Source organism: Dendrobates tinctorius, unplaced genomic scaffold, assembly GCF_039654945.1.
Source record: "Dendrobates tinctorius isolate UK_male_01 unplaced genomic scaffold, ASM3965494v1 ptg000162l, whole genome shotgun sequence".
NCBI lineage: Eukaryota > Metazoa > Chordata > Amphibia > Anura > Dendrobatidae > Dendrobates > Dendrobates tinctorius.
Window position 1 is genome coordinate 30,317,371 of NW_027361829.1, and position 16,684 is coordinate 30,334,054.

The following is a 16,684-nucleotide window of genomic DNA, read 5'->3' on the forward strand; positions in this document are numbered from 1 at the left end:
CCCTAGCTAGCCCTGCTCCCTGGATTACTTCTGATGGTGAAGAAACTGGGGCCACGTACCTTGCCTTAGCTCCTGAATCCGCCCTCAGTATGCTTCTCAACCCCAACCAGGGAAGAGAGGAGTAGTAGTGTACCGTAATACACCAACCAGACTAACAAGGTAATACGAATAGGGGGTAACGAAAAATACCAAACAGACAAATATACTCACACATACAACAGAAGAATGCTCCGGGGAGTGGAGGATGGGTTAAACCCAAGTAGAAGAAGAACGGGAAATATCACACACTTAAAACAAGCAAAAGTCACAGATAAATCCACCAAACACCTTCTCCAATAATAACCATCAGCAACCTCCAATCATGGACCATAAGCTACTCTGACAATGAGTGCTAGCCAGGACCCAATTAACATAGGATATAGGAATGGCTGACAGTGCACAGCTGAGGGTCTAAACTTCCAGGAGGTCTCAACTGAGCTTATTAACTCCTGCACTTCTAAAAGAAATTTACACCATTTAATATGAAGGTGAAGTGCTTCTAATCAGTGCAGGAGAAGAAGAAATCAGACGCTGCAGTCTTCTGGCTTCTCTCTGTCACAGTAAACCCGTGACAATACCCGATCTTCTACAAGGGTCCTCCGGAACCTCAAAACTGGGTTTTTCAGAGTGGGCCACATGGCCTCATGGACGTCAAACGCTGGTACCAACATTCTCTCTTCATTACCGTATCCCTTCCATTGTACCAGATACTGAAGGGAATGATGAACTAAGCGAGAACCAACGATGTTGCTATTTGAAATTAAAAAATATCCATCCACAATGACCGGAGATCGTATGCAACGTATTTTTTGGGTAGAGATCGATGAAAAACATTATGGATCCTAAACTGGAGCATCAAATCAAGGCGGAATGCTATGGGATTGATGATAGTCACAATCTTATATGGACCGATGAACCTGGGACCCAGTTTCCAAGAGGAAACCTTCAACTTAATGTTCCTTGAGGACAAACTCACCAAGTCACCAACACACAGAACAGAACCAACTAAACTGCTCTGATCAGCTACACTTTTATATTTGGACCCCATCTTCCTCAAATTATCAATAACCTGTGAGTCTTGTCACAACCTGCGTACAGGCCGTGAGTCAGTGAAGTCAGACGTTTCAGGGTCAATACAAAAAAAGCAAGTAGTAAACCAAGGGAAAATATGAAGTCAGGTCACATGCCATGGTCAGAATTCCAGAGAAATAGCGGATAAGCAAAGTAGTAAACCAAGGGAAAATATGAAGTCAGGTCACATGCCACGGTCAGAATTCCAGAGAAATAGCGGATAACCAAAGTGGCAATATCAAGCGGGTAATCATAACACGGTCCAAAGGTCAACAGCAGAATATCAGATACAAAGGGGCAATAACAAACGGGTAGTATGAACACAGTCCAAAGTTCAGCAGCAGAATAGCAGATGCAAAGGGGCAAATACAAAGGGGTAGTCAGAACATGGTCCAAAGGTCAGCAGCAGCAGATCAGAACTTACAGCACAGGGAAAAGGTGAACACACACCAGGAAACACAAGCTTAGAACAAGCTTTTGACTGGCAGTAATCTGGGCCAGACACCTCACCTAAATAGCAAGGCAATTACCAAGAACTGGGAGCACCTGTGGAAATCTCTGCCCCTTCCAGTCTTAGGTAGGTCAACCGAGCTGTCAATCAAAGCACTGACAGATTAGCACGTCCCAGTACAGCATAGGATGACAGCTGTCCATCACCGAATCCCAGACACTCTGAGCAGAGGAATCGTGACATGACCCCATGCCACACAAATGTAATTGATAAAAATTGTTCTTCTACAGGCATTCTAGAAGAACGATTCCTATTAAATGAGCTAAACTGAGGATGAAACCTGTATTCCCCGAAAAAGGAGGACTTGCATAGTAACATAGTAACATAGTATTTAAGGTTGAAGGGAGACTTTAAGTCCATTTAGTTCAACCCATAACCTAACATGTTGATCCAGAGGAAGGTGAAAAAAAACCATTCGGCAAACACTAAGCTCCACATTGAGGAAAAAAATTCCTTCCCGATGCCACATACGGCAATCAGACTAGCTCCCAGGATCAACACCATATCTAATATACATAGCCTATAATATTATACTTTCCAAGAAAGGCATCCAGTCCATTTTTAAATTTTAGTAGTGAATCACTCATTACAACATCATACGGCAGAGAGTTCCATAGTCTCACTGCTCTTACAGTAAAGAATCTGTGTCTGTGATTATGCTTAATCCTTCTTTCCTCCAGACGTAGAGGATGCCCCCTTGTCCCGGTCACAGGTCTAAGAGTAAAAAGATCATTAGAAAGGTCTTTGTACTGTCCCCTCATATATTTATACATTATAATAAGATCACCCCTAAGCCTTCGTTTTTTCAAACTAAATAACCCCGTTTAATAACCTGTCTTGGTATTGCAGACCCCCCAGTGCTCTAATAACTTTGGTCGCTCTTCTCTGCACCAGCTCTAGTTCAGCTATGTCTTTCTTATACACCGGAGACCAGAACTGTACACAGTATTCTAAGTGTGGTCACACTACTGACTTTTATAGAGGTAAAACTATCTTCTCCTCATGAGCATCTATGCCTCTTTTAATGCATCCCATTATTTTATTTGTCTTTGCAGCAGCTGCCTGACGCTGGCCACTAAATGTGAGTTTGTCGTCCACCCATACACCCAGGTCTTTTTCTGTGACAGTTTTGCCCAGTGTTTTAAAATTAAGCACATAATTATAAATCTTATTTCTTCTGCCCAAGTGCATGACCTTACATTTATCCCCATTAAAGCTCATTTGCCTGTTATGATTGAATCACCGTAGGAGGCAAAAATAGAAATGCTAGCTAAGTCCAGAAAACCAGAGAAGTTGGCAGCTATCGGATTGCAGACCCCTGAACCTATCAACACAACTAGCAGTAGCCGTGGGGGGCTCCTACGATGCCCTAGGCCCCTCGATCACAGCCAGAGGACTACATAGCCTAAAGACAGAAAGGGAAATCTAAACTGCTCCAGAGCAGACCCCAAAGCAAAAGGCAGCCCCCACATATAATGACGGTGAAGCAAGAAGAAAGAACAAAACACAGACAGAAAGACAGACTGAGCAAAGATGGGGCCCAAGCTAACTCAGATAGGAAAGGACAGGAAGGCTGCTGTCTGCAATCCGTGAAAAACCCTATGAAAATAAGAGCCAACAAACTGACAGTAAAAAAGGCCCTGAAGACGCTAGGCTTCAAAAAAGGCTATGTCAGCACTCAGGAATATTCTGAAGACAGAGCAACAAGCAAAAGGAGATTCAGCACACCCCAGCAGGGAATGGCAGAATCCAGAAAAGCAGAGAAAACAAAACACAAATGCAAAACGGCAAAGCAGAAATCTTAGCTTTAGAGGAGCAGGAATCAGACTGGTTTCCTAGAAGTCCACAGAGAAATCACCCGCAGGCCAGAAGGGCGTCGGCAGCCTTATATCCAGTCATTAACTCCACTCAGCCAGTCATCATCATCAGCCCCAGGTGTTTGACAATCAGGCTCACTACCTTTCTTCACCAGAAGAGGGAGTTCCTCGGGCCTCAGTAGTGAAGGGGAAAATGAACTCACAACATTTGCCATTTATCAGCCCAAGCTTCTAGTTTACATAAATCTTCCTGTAATATTAAATTGTCCCCCTCTGTCCTCCAGAGTTTAGTGTCATCTGCAAATATTGAAATTCTACTCTGTATGCCCCCTACAAAATCATTAATAAATATGTTAAAAAGAAGTGGGCCCAATACTGACCCCTGCGGTACACCACTGCTAACTGTGACCCAGTCCGAGTGTGCTCCATTAATAACCACCCTTTGTTTCCTATCCCTGAGCCAGCTTTTTACCCACTTACACATATTTTCCCATATCCCCATTGTTCTGATTTTATGTATAAACCTTTTGTGTGGCACCGTATCAAAAGCTTTTGAAAAGTCCAAAAACACTACGTCCACTGCATTTCTTTGGTCCAGTCCGGAACTTACCTCTTCATAGAAAATCATCATATTACTCTGACAGGAACAGTCCCTCGTAAACCCATGTTGATATTGGGTCATGAGGTTATTCTTCTTCAGATACTCCAGTATAGCATCTCTTAGAAAATCCTCCAGGATTTTACCTACAGTATAGGTTAAACTTACTGGCCTATAATTTCCAAGTTCAGTTTTTGTCCCTTTTTTGAATATTGGCATCACATTTGCTATACGCCAATCCTGTGGTACAGACCCTATTATTATGGAATCTTTAAAGATTAAAAATAATGGTCTATCAATGGCTGTACTTAATTCCTGCAGTACTCGGAGGTGTATCCCATCCGGGCCCTGGAATTTCTCAACTTTAGTGTTTTTAGACGCCGCTGTTCTTCCTGCTGGGTTAGGCAGGTGACATTTAATGGAGAATTTTTGTTATCACAGGTCATGTTATCCGTCATGGGATTTTCTTCTGTAAATACTGTAGAAAAAAAAGTAATTTAGCATATTGGCTTTTTCCTCATCCTCATCCACCATTTCACCAAGACTATTTTTAAGGGGGCAAACACTATCATTTTTTAGATTTCTATATTTATGTAGTTAAAGAATATTTTGGGGTAATTTTTTACTTTCTCTGGCAATGAGTCTGTCTGTCTGAATCTTTGCTGCCCTAATTTGCCTTTTACAGAATTTATTTAATTTTCTGTATTTATTTAATGCCTCATCACCTACTTGCTTTAATTCTCTAAATGCTTTCTTTTTGTCACTTATTGTGCCCCTTACAGCTCTATTTAGCCATAGTGGTTTCTTCCTATTTCTAGCATTATTATTCCCATACGGTATATATTGTGCACAGGCTCCATTCAGGATGCTAATAAATATCTCCCATTTTTCTTGTGTACTTTTATGTCTCAGGAAATCATCCCAGTTTATTGCACTAAGATCATCTCTCATCCAGTAGACCAGTAGACTCATGACAATGATTATTTACCGCAAATTCAGCTAGAGGTAAGTAGGTAATCCAATCCTGCTGATTCTCAGACACAAAACACCTAAGACAAGTGTCAATATTCTAGTTAACCCGTTTAGTTTGCAAATCGGACTGTGGGTAAAATGCTGAAGAGAACGACAGGTGGATCCACAAGTGAGTGCAAAACGCACTCCAAAATTTTGAAATAAACTACACCTCCAGATCAGACACTATATCTGTAGGGATCCCATGTAATTTTACAATCTCACTGATGAAAATTTGCTCCAAGGTCTTGTCATTAGTAGAGTTGAGCGACTTTTGGTTTTTTATGGTCGAGTTTCGTTTCGTGAAACCCGACTTTTCCAAAAGTCGGGTCGAGCAAGATCGGCCGATTATAGGGAAAAGTCGGGGTCGTTCCGAAACACGAAACCCAATGTAAGTCAATGGGGAATAAAAGTTGGCAGTGAGAGGAGGACAGGAAACACACCTACAGTGCTCATTTGAATGCCAAAAGCATCAATTCTTCTTACTTAAGCTGGTCAACCTTAATTAACTTCATAATACAAGTTACGCACTGAAAAATGGGGGTTATTTGGCTAAAGTTGTGGGGGGTAGGGCTGGCTCCAGGTTTTCATGTGCCCTGGGCGAAAGAGCGCCCCTTTAACACATAATACCACAACTCATCATGCTCCGATACGGCAGAGAAATAGCGGTATAGTACAATGAAAAATACCTCCCTTTTTACATCTCATGACGAGGCCCATCTATTTCTCCATACAGAATCATTGGTCCCATATAATGTTTGAAACAGTATATGATGAGCTCCACATAATGCTACAGTATATGTTGGTCCCCATGGATGAAGCTCCACTGTCTTATGGGCCCAAATAATGCTCCAAACATAATAGGCCCCATTTCTAATGCTCTAGTGTATAATGGGCCCTGTAAATGCTGCTCCAGTGTCTGATGTCCACCTTTGGAATGTTCCAGTGTATGGTGGGCCCCATCTATCATTCTCCAGAGTATAGTGCTCCCCAAAAATTGCTGTCCCAACATTGAAAACAATGAAATAAGTCTCCTCGCTAGGGAATCCCTGTACTAGTCTGGACTCCTCATCGTCCCCATCTTCCATCTCACTGCACAGTATTTCAACCTTGCAAGTGCTGTGATCCTGAGCAAGCAGGGGGGGCCCACTCATTGGCGACGGCACTGGCACAGGGCCCCTGATAGTACGGTGGTGTGTCTGATGGCGGGTGGGCCGAACCTGCACTTTCATCTGCAGCTTCCTCTTTGTCACCGTGTAAGATGGAACTGTATATGGGAAGGGTAACCTGAGTTTCATCAGGGTCAGATTCAGGCCGGGTAGCGTGCGAGGGGAATGTAGTGATCTGGGTCAATGTACCAGCAGATTCATCGAGCAGTGGCTGGGCATCAGTGCACTTGTGTCGCCCCCAGGAGTACGGTCGCCACAGTGGCATTACCTTCCTCCTAGGGAGTGTGATGTCATGCTTGGGAGCAACGAAGGATCTCTCTAGCAGGTTAACTGATTGGGCAGCGTTATTCCCACGAGTCATGACCCTCCGAACAGCGTTCATGAAGGCAAAGTGTTTGTTTTACGTGGGCAGTATGGTTGCAAAGCTGAACCTTAAAGGAATGTCCAGAAGGGCACCACTAGGAGTGGAGCCTACGGCGTAATTTGACTCAACACGGGCAACCTCAACCATGCCAGCTACAGAACAGATGCACACATTGCAAGCTTAATTCCGTTAACGAACGAGACTCCGTCATGCCCCGCGGTCCGAGTCTGGCTTACTAGAGGGACACGTGAGGCTCTGGCACATGAGATTGGCCAATAACTGGTGTGTCATGCCCTTACATGTCCATGGCTGCATGTGCGCTACACTGAAAAGGCCAGCGTTTGTCGCTTACAGGTGCAGATAACCCGCTGAACAACGTTAGTGATGGGGATCACTGATTACAATTATTACTCGCGAACGATGATTTCCCAGTAAGTGCAGGTCAACCGCAGTTCCAGAATTAGGCCTAACCGTCATTCCTGAAAAAAATGAAAAACTTACGTGTGCAAACCACATGTGCTGTAGCTTGCTTAACAGCTCGCCAGCCGTTCTCACGCCCAGTATGGGTTACATGTGATTGCACAAAGGTGAGAAAGGGTACTGTATCCCCGGATAACATGTATGGATAGCGTACACATTCAAAATATATGTCAATAAACCAGGAGGCAGGCTCAGACGGTGTCAGGCACAGTATGGATTTGACGGCCCAGACTACACAGCGGAGGAGCAGGGAGAGGTAAAGATTGCAAATGCTGGGGCCCTGCCCAAGCAAGGGGGGCCCACTCGTGGGCGTCGGTACTGGCACTGGGCCCCTCATAGTACGGCGGTGTGTCTGACGGTGGGTGTGCACCACCACCGTCAGAGACACTTGATTGCACTATGAGGGACCCTGTGCCAGTGCCTGCGCCCAAGAGTCGGCCTACCCACCTGTCCAGGGCAACGGCACTCGCACGGTGTCGTGCGCTAGGTGGTGACCCCGGCCATGGGGGGGGGGTAGGCAGCACAGTTAGGGAGTTTTAGAAAGTGGCATATGCTGATGTTGGACATTCAGCTGATGCAAAAGGCGAAATAGGTCAAGTCCCAGGAAGAGGTGGACCAAAGCAAGCCATTTTTCTGTCACCCTATGTGTCATCAGGGGAAGGTGGGACAAAATCCTTGGAAACCCATGCATGGTTCATTTTAATGAAGGTTAGATCATCCACATTTTGGGTTGACAGACGGGTCCTTTTTTCTGTCAGGATTGATCCAGCTGCACTGAAGACTCTTTCCGATAGCACACTTGCAGCTGGGCAAGCGAGCTCCTGTAAGGCATATTGTGCCAATTCAGGCCAGGTGTCCAGTTTAGCAGCCCAATAGTCAAAGGGGAATGACCTGTGTGGGAGAACATCGATATGGGAGGAAAAGTAGTTTGTAACCATAGTTGACAACTGCTGTCTCCTGTCACTTTCCATCGATGCTGTATTACCAGTTGTGTGAGCGGTACTTGAAAAATCAGTCCACAACATTGTCATGAAACCCCTGTCTCCAACGCCACTTCTGCTGTGTGCACCATGAACACCTCTGCCAAGCTGCCCCCGGCCCGTATGGCTCATGTGAGAACCATCACCGCTGCTGTGTGCTGGGAATGCCTCAAGCAACCGATTTACCAGAGTTGCTTGTTTATTAGCCAATATTAGGTCAAGGTTCTCCTGTGGCATGATGTTTTGTATTTTGCCTTTATAGCGTGGATCCAGGATGCTGGCCAACCAGTAGTCGTCATCGTTCATCATTTTGGCAATGCGGGGGTCCCTTTTTAGGATCCGCAAAGAATAATCTGACATGTGGGCCAATGTTCCCGGTGTCAATGATGCACTGCGAGTGCTGGTTGGAGGAGCACTTTCTGGCAAATCCACATCCCTCCAGTCACGCACAAACCCTGTACCAGACCTTGCCACGCCAACATTTTCACTTGCCCCACGAGATGCATCCTCCTCCCCTAAGTAATCATCCCCATCATCATCCTCCTCCTCCTCTTCTTCCTCCAACTCGTCCAGGAGAGGTCCCTGAGCAGACAATGGCTGAATGTCATCAAGGATTCCTTCCACCTCTTCCTCCTCGTCAACATTGGCTGCAGACGCCTGCTCCTTAAGGTGCGTCAAAGTTTGCATGAGCAGACGCATAAGTGGGATGCTCATGCTTAGGATGGCGTCGTCTGCGCTTACCAGCCGTGTGCATTCCTCAAAACACTGAAGGACTTTACAGAGGTCTTTCAGCTTCGACCACTGCACACATGTCAACTCCATGTCTGCTCTCAAAGTGCCTGGCCGTGTATCCTCCCACAAATGCATTATGGCCTGCCTCTGCTCGCACAGCCGCTCCACCATGTGCAGGGTGGAGTTCCACCTTGTTGCAATGTCGATAATGAGGCGGTCGTTGGGAAGGTGGAGCAATCGCTGCAGCTTCTGCATACGAACGGAGTGTACAGGCGACCGGCGGATGTGCGCGCACAGTCTTCGCACCTTCTGGAGCAGGGCTGTTAACTCCGGATAATTTTTGAGGAAGCACTGCACCACCAGGTTCAAGGTGTGAGCCAAGCAAGGTATGTGGCTGAGTTTTGAAAGGGCTATGGCTGCCACAAAATTACGGCCGTTATCACTAACTACCTTGCCTGCCTCAAGATGTACACTGCCCAGCCATTAACCCAGTGCGCAGTGATGGACACGTAACGGCCCTGGCCATGCCGACTGGACCATGCATCAGTTGTGAGGTGCACCTTTCCACTCACTGACTGCTTGAGTGCATGGACAATGCGGTCTTTCACATGATGGTGGAGGGCTGGGATGGCTTTGCGAGAGAAGAAGTGGCGACTGGGTAGGTCATAGCGTGGTACTGCATAGGCCATGAGTTCGCGGAAAGCTGCGCTTTCCACCAACCGATAGGGCATCATCTCAAACGAGATTAGTTTGGCAATGTGGGCGTTCAAACCCAGTGTACGCGGATGAGAGACTGAGAACTTTCTTGACCTACTCATAGTGTCTGGGAGGGTGAGCTGGACTTGAGAGCTGCATATGGTAGAAGTAGTGGTGGACAGGGCGGACTGAGAGAGGGTTGATGATGGTGATGGAGTTGGTGTTCTTTCTGATGGCCTAGATTCAGTATTTCGTTGATATAACAGTGGGATTCCCTGACTGCTTTGGCCTTGCAACGACACCTCAACATTTGCTGCTGTGCTAACCGGTGGGCTTACAGTGGGGGAAACAATGTAGCATTGCTGACTACCTTCTTTGTGATCAGTTGCACATGTGGCACTTGAGGTTTGGTGTTGTGTCCACGCTTGCAAGTGCATGCTGGTTAAATGTCTAAGCATGCAACTGGTATTCAAATTTTTCAGATTTTTCCCTCGGCTAAATGTCTTTGCGCACTTCTTACAGATAACCTTGGCCTGATCATGAGGATTTTGTTCAAAAAAGTGCCACACTGCACTCTTCCTACTTTGGCAGACATTTTGCGGCCTAGCACGCTGTGATCTTTTGACCCTCTGGACAAGCTGTCCAGCAACTCTTTTGATTTTTGGAACCTGTCTTTGGAGTGCTCCGGGCCTGCCAGATAACAGCTGTTGCGATGTTGATGTCTGCTGTGGATGCTCCTCATCTGAGCTATTGGAAGCAGCACCCTCTTCCCCCAATGGATGCCAATCTGGGTCAACAACTGGGTCATCCATCACCTCCTCTTCAATGTCATGTGCACCTTCCTCTGTGTCACCGTGTATGGTGGTATAGTGTGCGGGAAGGGGCACCTGAGTCTCATCAGGGTCAGAATCTGGCTCTGTACACTGCGAGGACAATGTAGTGCTCTGAGTGAATGTACCAGCAGAATCATCTATCAGCGGCTGTGCATCAGTGCACTCCATGTCAGATTCATCTTGGCCTGGGTAATTCACCATTTCACTTGATAATCCAGGCATGGTATGTGAAAACAGCTCCATGGAGTAATCAGTAGTATGGCCTGCGTCATCCTTCAATCTTGGTTGTGGTGAAGGACACAAGGAAAGGTGTGGTTCATGAACATGAGCCTCCAATGACGACTCAGTGCTTTTACTTTTTACAACTTCAGAAGAGGAGGCGATAGAGCTGGAGGCTGAGTCAGCAATGTAAGACAAAACTTTTTCCTGATGCTCTGGCGTTAAAAGCGTTTTGCCAACTCCTAGAAAACTAAGCCTTCGAAGCCTTATGGAGCCAGACGATGACGCAGGCTCAACACCTCCTGCATTCGGTCCTATTTTGCTTTTGCCACTACCATCAGATCCACCACCAACACCATCATTACCAGCTGCCAACCCCCGCCCAATTCCACGGCCTCTTCCACCAGCCTTCCTCATTTTTGGTAGAAATGTAGACAAAATCCAACAAACTATATAGTAATGTAAAACAAGGTACGAGGTGTCTATAGGACAGGGGAGATTTAGATTTTCTGCACACACTAGTGGACAATGGACACTTTTGGATTGTGTGAGGCCCACTGAATATCACAGCGCTATGTCACAGGCTCGATGGCACAGGTGTGAAAAAAGTGACTACAGGATAAGGGAGATTTTGAATTTCTGTGAGATTTTGAATTTCTGCAGACACTTGTGGACACTGGATACTTGGATTGTGTGAGGCCCACTGAATATCACAGCGCTATGTCACAGGCTCGATGGCACAGGTGTGAAAAAAGTGACTACAGGATAAGGGAGATTTTGAATTTCTGCAGACACTTGTGGACACTGGACACTTGGATTGTGTGAGGCACACTGAATATCACAGCGCTATGTCACAGGCTCGATGGCACAGGTGTGAAAAAAGTGACTACAGGATAAGGGAGATTTAGATTTTCTGCAGACACTTGTGGACACTGGACACTTGGATTGTGTGAGGCCCACTGAATATCACAGCGCTATGTCACAGGCTCGATGGCACAGGTGTGAAAAAAGTGACTACAGGATAAGGGAGATTTTGAATTTCTGCAGACACTTGTGGACACTGGACACTTGGATTGTGTGAGGCCCACTGAATATCACAGTGCTATGTCACAGGCTCGATGGCACAGGTGTGAAAAAAGTGACTACAGGATAAGGGAGATTTTGAATTTCTGCAGACACTTGTGGACACTGGACACTTGGATTGTGTGAGTCCCACTGAATATCACAGCGCTATGTCACAGGCTCGATGGCACAGGTGTGAAAAAAGTGACTACAGGATAAGGGAGATTTTGAATTTCTGTGAGATTTTGAATTTCTGCAGACACTTGTGGACACTGGACACTTGGATTGTGTGAGGCCCACTGAATATCACAGTGCTATGTCACAGGCTCGATGGCACAGGTGTGAAAAAAGTGACTACAGGATAAGGGAGATTTTGAATTTCTGCAGACACTTGTGGACACTGGACACTTGGATTGTGTGAGGCCCACTGAATATCACAGCGCTATGTCACAGGCTCGATGGCACAGGTGTGAAAAAAGTGACTACAGGATAAGGGAGATTTTGAATTTCTGCAGACACTTGTGGACACTGGACACTTGGATTGTGTGAGGCCCACTGAATATCACAGCGCTATATCACAGGCTCGATGGCACAGGTGTGAAAAAAGTGACTACAGGATAAGGGAGATTTTGAATTTCTGCAGACACTTGTGGACACTGGACACTTTTGGATTGTGTGAGGCCCAATGAATATCAGAGCGCTATGTCACAGGCTCGATGCAGCAGGTGTGAAAAAAGTGACTACAGGATAAGGGAGATTTTGAATTTCTGCAGACACTGGACACTTTTGGATTGTGTGAGGCCCAATGAATATCAGAGCGCTATGTCACAGGCTCGATGCAGCAGGTGTGAAAAAAGTGACTACAGGATAAGGGAGATTTTGAATTTCTGCAGACACTTGTGGACACTGGACACTTTTGGATTGTGTGAGGCCCACTGAATATCAGAGCGCTATGTCACAGGCTCGATGGCACAGGTGTGAAAAAAGTGAATTGTAGAATTGGGCAGAATAGGAATCTCCCTAGAGTGTAGGTCTGTAAGAACGGAACAAGTCCTCCACAGTGACACACAGATAGCTTCACTGTGGCTGTGATAACAGCCGTTACACGGTACTGTGTGAGGAGCGTACACCGCTGTATGGTGTGAATAAATGCACGCTCAGTACCTTAGCAGGAGAAAAAAAAATTGGGATTGCTTTTAAAAAAGCAGTTTGCAGAGCAGTGGGGAAACAGCAATGCAGCTGTCAGGAAGCCTTAGAAGGCAGCCTAACAACCAACAGCGCTGATCCACCACAATATAGCCTCCCCTTGCACTGCACACACAGTGACTGGTGTGTTGCACAGGCAAAATCGCTAGCAGCAGAAGCAGTTTTTTTTTCTTCTTCCCTGCCTAACGCTCTCCCTACAGAATCAGCAACCTCTCCCTATGCTAAGATCGGCAGAAGTAAGATGGCGGTCGGCGTGCACGCCCTTTTATAACCCCTGTGACGCCCACCAAAGCAAGCCAATCACTTGCATGCCCTTCTGAAAGATAGTGGCGACCCCTGCCTATGTCATCACGTTGCCCACAGTGTCCGTGGATCCTGATTGGCTGAAAAAGAGCGCTAAACAAACTTTTGAAACGCGACTTTGGCGCGTAAGTCGCCGACCTCGTGGCCGACCCCATCCTAGGGTCGGGTTTCGTTTCATGAAACCCGACTTTGCCAAAAGTCGGCGACTTTTGAAATTGTTCGACCCGTTTCGCTCAACTCTAGTCATTAGGTAAAGTGGGTAGTGCAACAAAATGTGACATTTTACTGAATCTGTCCACCACCACCAAAATTGCTGTATTACCTGCTGACACGGGTTGATCAGTGCTAAAATCGACCGATAAATGATTCCAAGGTCTACTGCATACGCCAATGGTTTGAGAGACCCAGACAGACTCACACAGATACTGCAAGTGGCTACATAATCTCAGACATCCTGATGTACCACTGACCACCAAAAATGCAGAGTAAGAAGAGCTATGGTGGCTTTATTACCGGGATGTATAGCCAAGAATGAATCATGATGTTCACTGAGAACTCTCAAATGGAGATTTACAGGCATAAACGGTTTAACTAATGGACAGGCAGCAGGGGCGTCCCCCTGAGCGTCAACAACCACTTTTTCAAGATCAAAGCATATAGATGCAATAACCACCTTTTTTGTAGTATGGGAGCAGGTCTCGCAATCTCCACCCCCAGGTAAAAACGATATAAGGCATCCGCCTTAATCTTCTTGTTCCCCAGCCTATATGTAACAAAAAATTTAAACCTGGTGAAAAACAATGCCAATCTTGCCTGTTGATGTTTTAGACATTTCGCAGACTATAGACTTATGAGATTCTTATGATCTGTTATTACTATAATCTGATGAACTGCCTCCTTCAGAAAATGCCACCACTCTTCAAAGGCCCAGTTGATTGCCAAGCATTCCCTGTAACCAATGTAATAATCTCTCTCCACATATGACAGTTTTTTAGAAAAATATGCACATGGATGTCATTTACCAGGAGTCGCACCCTGCAGCAATACAGCCTCTACCCCCACTTCAGACGCATCAACCTGCACAATAAAAGGCTAAGTGACGTCAGGCTGTATGAGAATCGGTGCAGATGCAAAACACTCCTTCAAGGCATCATTTGCCTCCCTAGCTGAACTGGACCACTTGTAAAAGTCTGTCCCTTTCCTGGTCATATCCATCAGAGGTTTGGCCACTACTGAAAAGTTTTTGATGAACTTACGGTAGTAGTTGGCAAAACCCAAAAACCTTTGTAACGCCTTCATATCCTGAGGATAATCCCAATCCAGTACCACCCAGATTTACACCGGATCAATATGAAAACTGGTGGACAATAAAACATAACCTAGAAAAGGGATCTCCTCAATCGAGAACATACATTTCTCTGGTTTGACAAATGATTTATTGTCTCTGAGTATCTGTATGACGTGCCTGACAAGAACCTGATGTAACTTAAGGTCAGGTGAATAAATTAATATGTCAACAAGATAGATTACAACAAATCTACCTATCACATGACTAAAGATGTCATTTACAAAGTGCTGAAAAACGGCAAGAGCATTCGTCAACCCAAATGGCATCACAAGGCTTTATTGGGGCCCCTCAGGTATATTGAAAGGTGTTCTCCAGTCATCCCCTTCTTTAATGCGAATTAGATTATACATCAACCTGAGATCCAGTTTAGAAAACCATTTTTCTCCTGCAATCTGATTCAACAGGTCTGGGATGAGAGGGTGCAGATACAGAGCCCGGACTCTGATCTGATTGAGATAGCTGAAATATATGTAGGGGTGTAACCCCTTGCCTTTCTTCTTTACAAAGAAAAACCCTGCAGCAATGGGGGATGAGGATGGTCTGATATGACCCTTTGCCAAACTTTCCGCAATATAGTGCTTCATGGCCTGCCTCTTTATACCAGAGATATTATTTAGTCTGCTCTTTAGCAGCTTGGCCCCAAGGACAAGATTAAGGGCACAGTCATAAGTATGATGTAGAGGAAGTCCTTGGCATCCCTGCTCCAAGAACACATCCCCAAAGTCAGACAGGTACTTAGGCACAGATTGGGTATCCACCTCTGCAAGCCGCGTGCCCACGCAGTCTCCTTTACAATACTCACTCCACTCCTCCACCCCCCGAGTCTGCCAATCTAACACAGGGTTGTGCAGAGTAAGCCAAGGAAGTCCAAGAACCACAGTAGATGGCAGACCCTTTAGTACATAAGTCAATACCTTCTGAGTGCATGGCCCCTACCTGTAGATGTAACCCCCGGACGGCTTGAGTAAAACACCCGCGTCTCAAGGGTGCGGATTATGGGTATAGGTCTGGACAGTGTACAGTTAGGTCCATATATATTTGGACAGAGACAACATTTTTCTAATTTTGGTTCTAGACATTACGACATGAATTTTAAACAAAACAATTCAGATACAGTTGAAGTTCAGACTTTCAGCTTTCATTTGAGAATATCCACATTAAAATTGGATGAAGGGTTTAGGAGTTTCAGCTCCTTAACATGTGCCAAAATTTTAAGATCAATCACATTCTAATAAAGACAAAGACAGAGCCATTTAACAAAGGTCAGAGTGCACCAAAATTGGAATAACACGTGCTGCACAATGCACACCAGATGCCAGGATAAGACCAATGAAATACCCAGGAGATCCCACACATATATTCACAGTAATGTATAAACGTCTAAAACATACACATGGGGAAAATAACGTGGGAAACAGTCCCTCTAACACATTCTATGCCATTGTATATAGGTGCTGCCAAAAAATGTGGCTATAATGAGGAACAGAAGGGAAAGAAGAGACGGAGGGTCAAAGTTAAAGGAAAAAGTTTTTTTAGCCATTACCCGTGCTGGTGTCCATCAGCAAGCGCGTACCCCTACGCGCGTTTCGCGATAGCTTCCTTGGGGAGTCCTGATGTCACAAGTGTCCCTCCAAACCTCCTTATATTGAGTGCCCTGATTCACCGTAATTGGCGCATGTAACCGGCGCGTGGAGGTGGTGCCAAACAGCCATCCCGGCGTCAGGATGGCGGCGCAGCTCTCATGAGACACAAGAAGTGTAAGTGAGCCGCATACATCATCCCGCGTTACCGGAAGTGCTGTAGGCAGCGCAACCACACCGGGAGCATGCGCACTGGTGGACCGTTCACATAAGTGCCATCTTAGTTCTGTGAATAAGGCCCTATTCTGGCGCTAATCGCCCATTTAAGGTGCCGCCCCGAAAGATCATACTTATAGCACAGCATAAGCTGCATAGATATAGATTCTCATCATAAACCAATATATGAACACAATACTTTGTAGCAGTCAAATAGTGTGCCCATTAAATCACACACATGCGCACTAATGATTTACTGGAATAAATCCCACCAGCACCATTTTTATTTTGGGCATAAAGATCTATTCTGCTACAATTGGCACATAAGAAATATCCCTGAGAAACACACCAATATATAATAATATACAGTACAGAGCATAGATAAATATGAGGGTAACATACACATATATCGATAAAACTTTTATACAGAGACTATAGTTATAAACTAA

General features: G+C 45.5%; 1 protein-coding gene across 6 annotated transcripts in view; it reads right to left on the reverse strand.

Annotated features, from left to right (window-relative positions):
- The window catches only part of PDE1C (phosphodiesterase 1C), a 1,540,979-nt gene that overhangs the window by 170,179 nt on the left and 1,354,116 nt on the right, over positions 1–16,684 (reverse strand). The gene's annotated exons all lie outside the window — the stretch shown is intronic.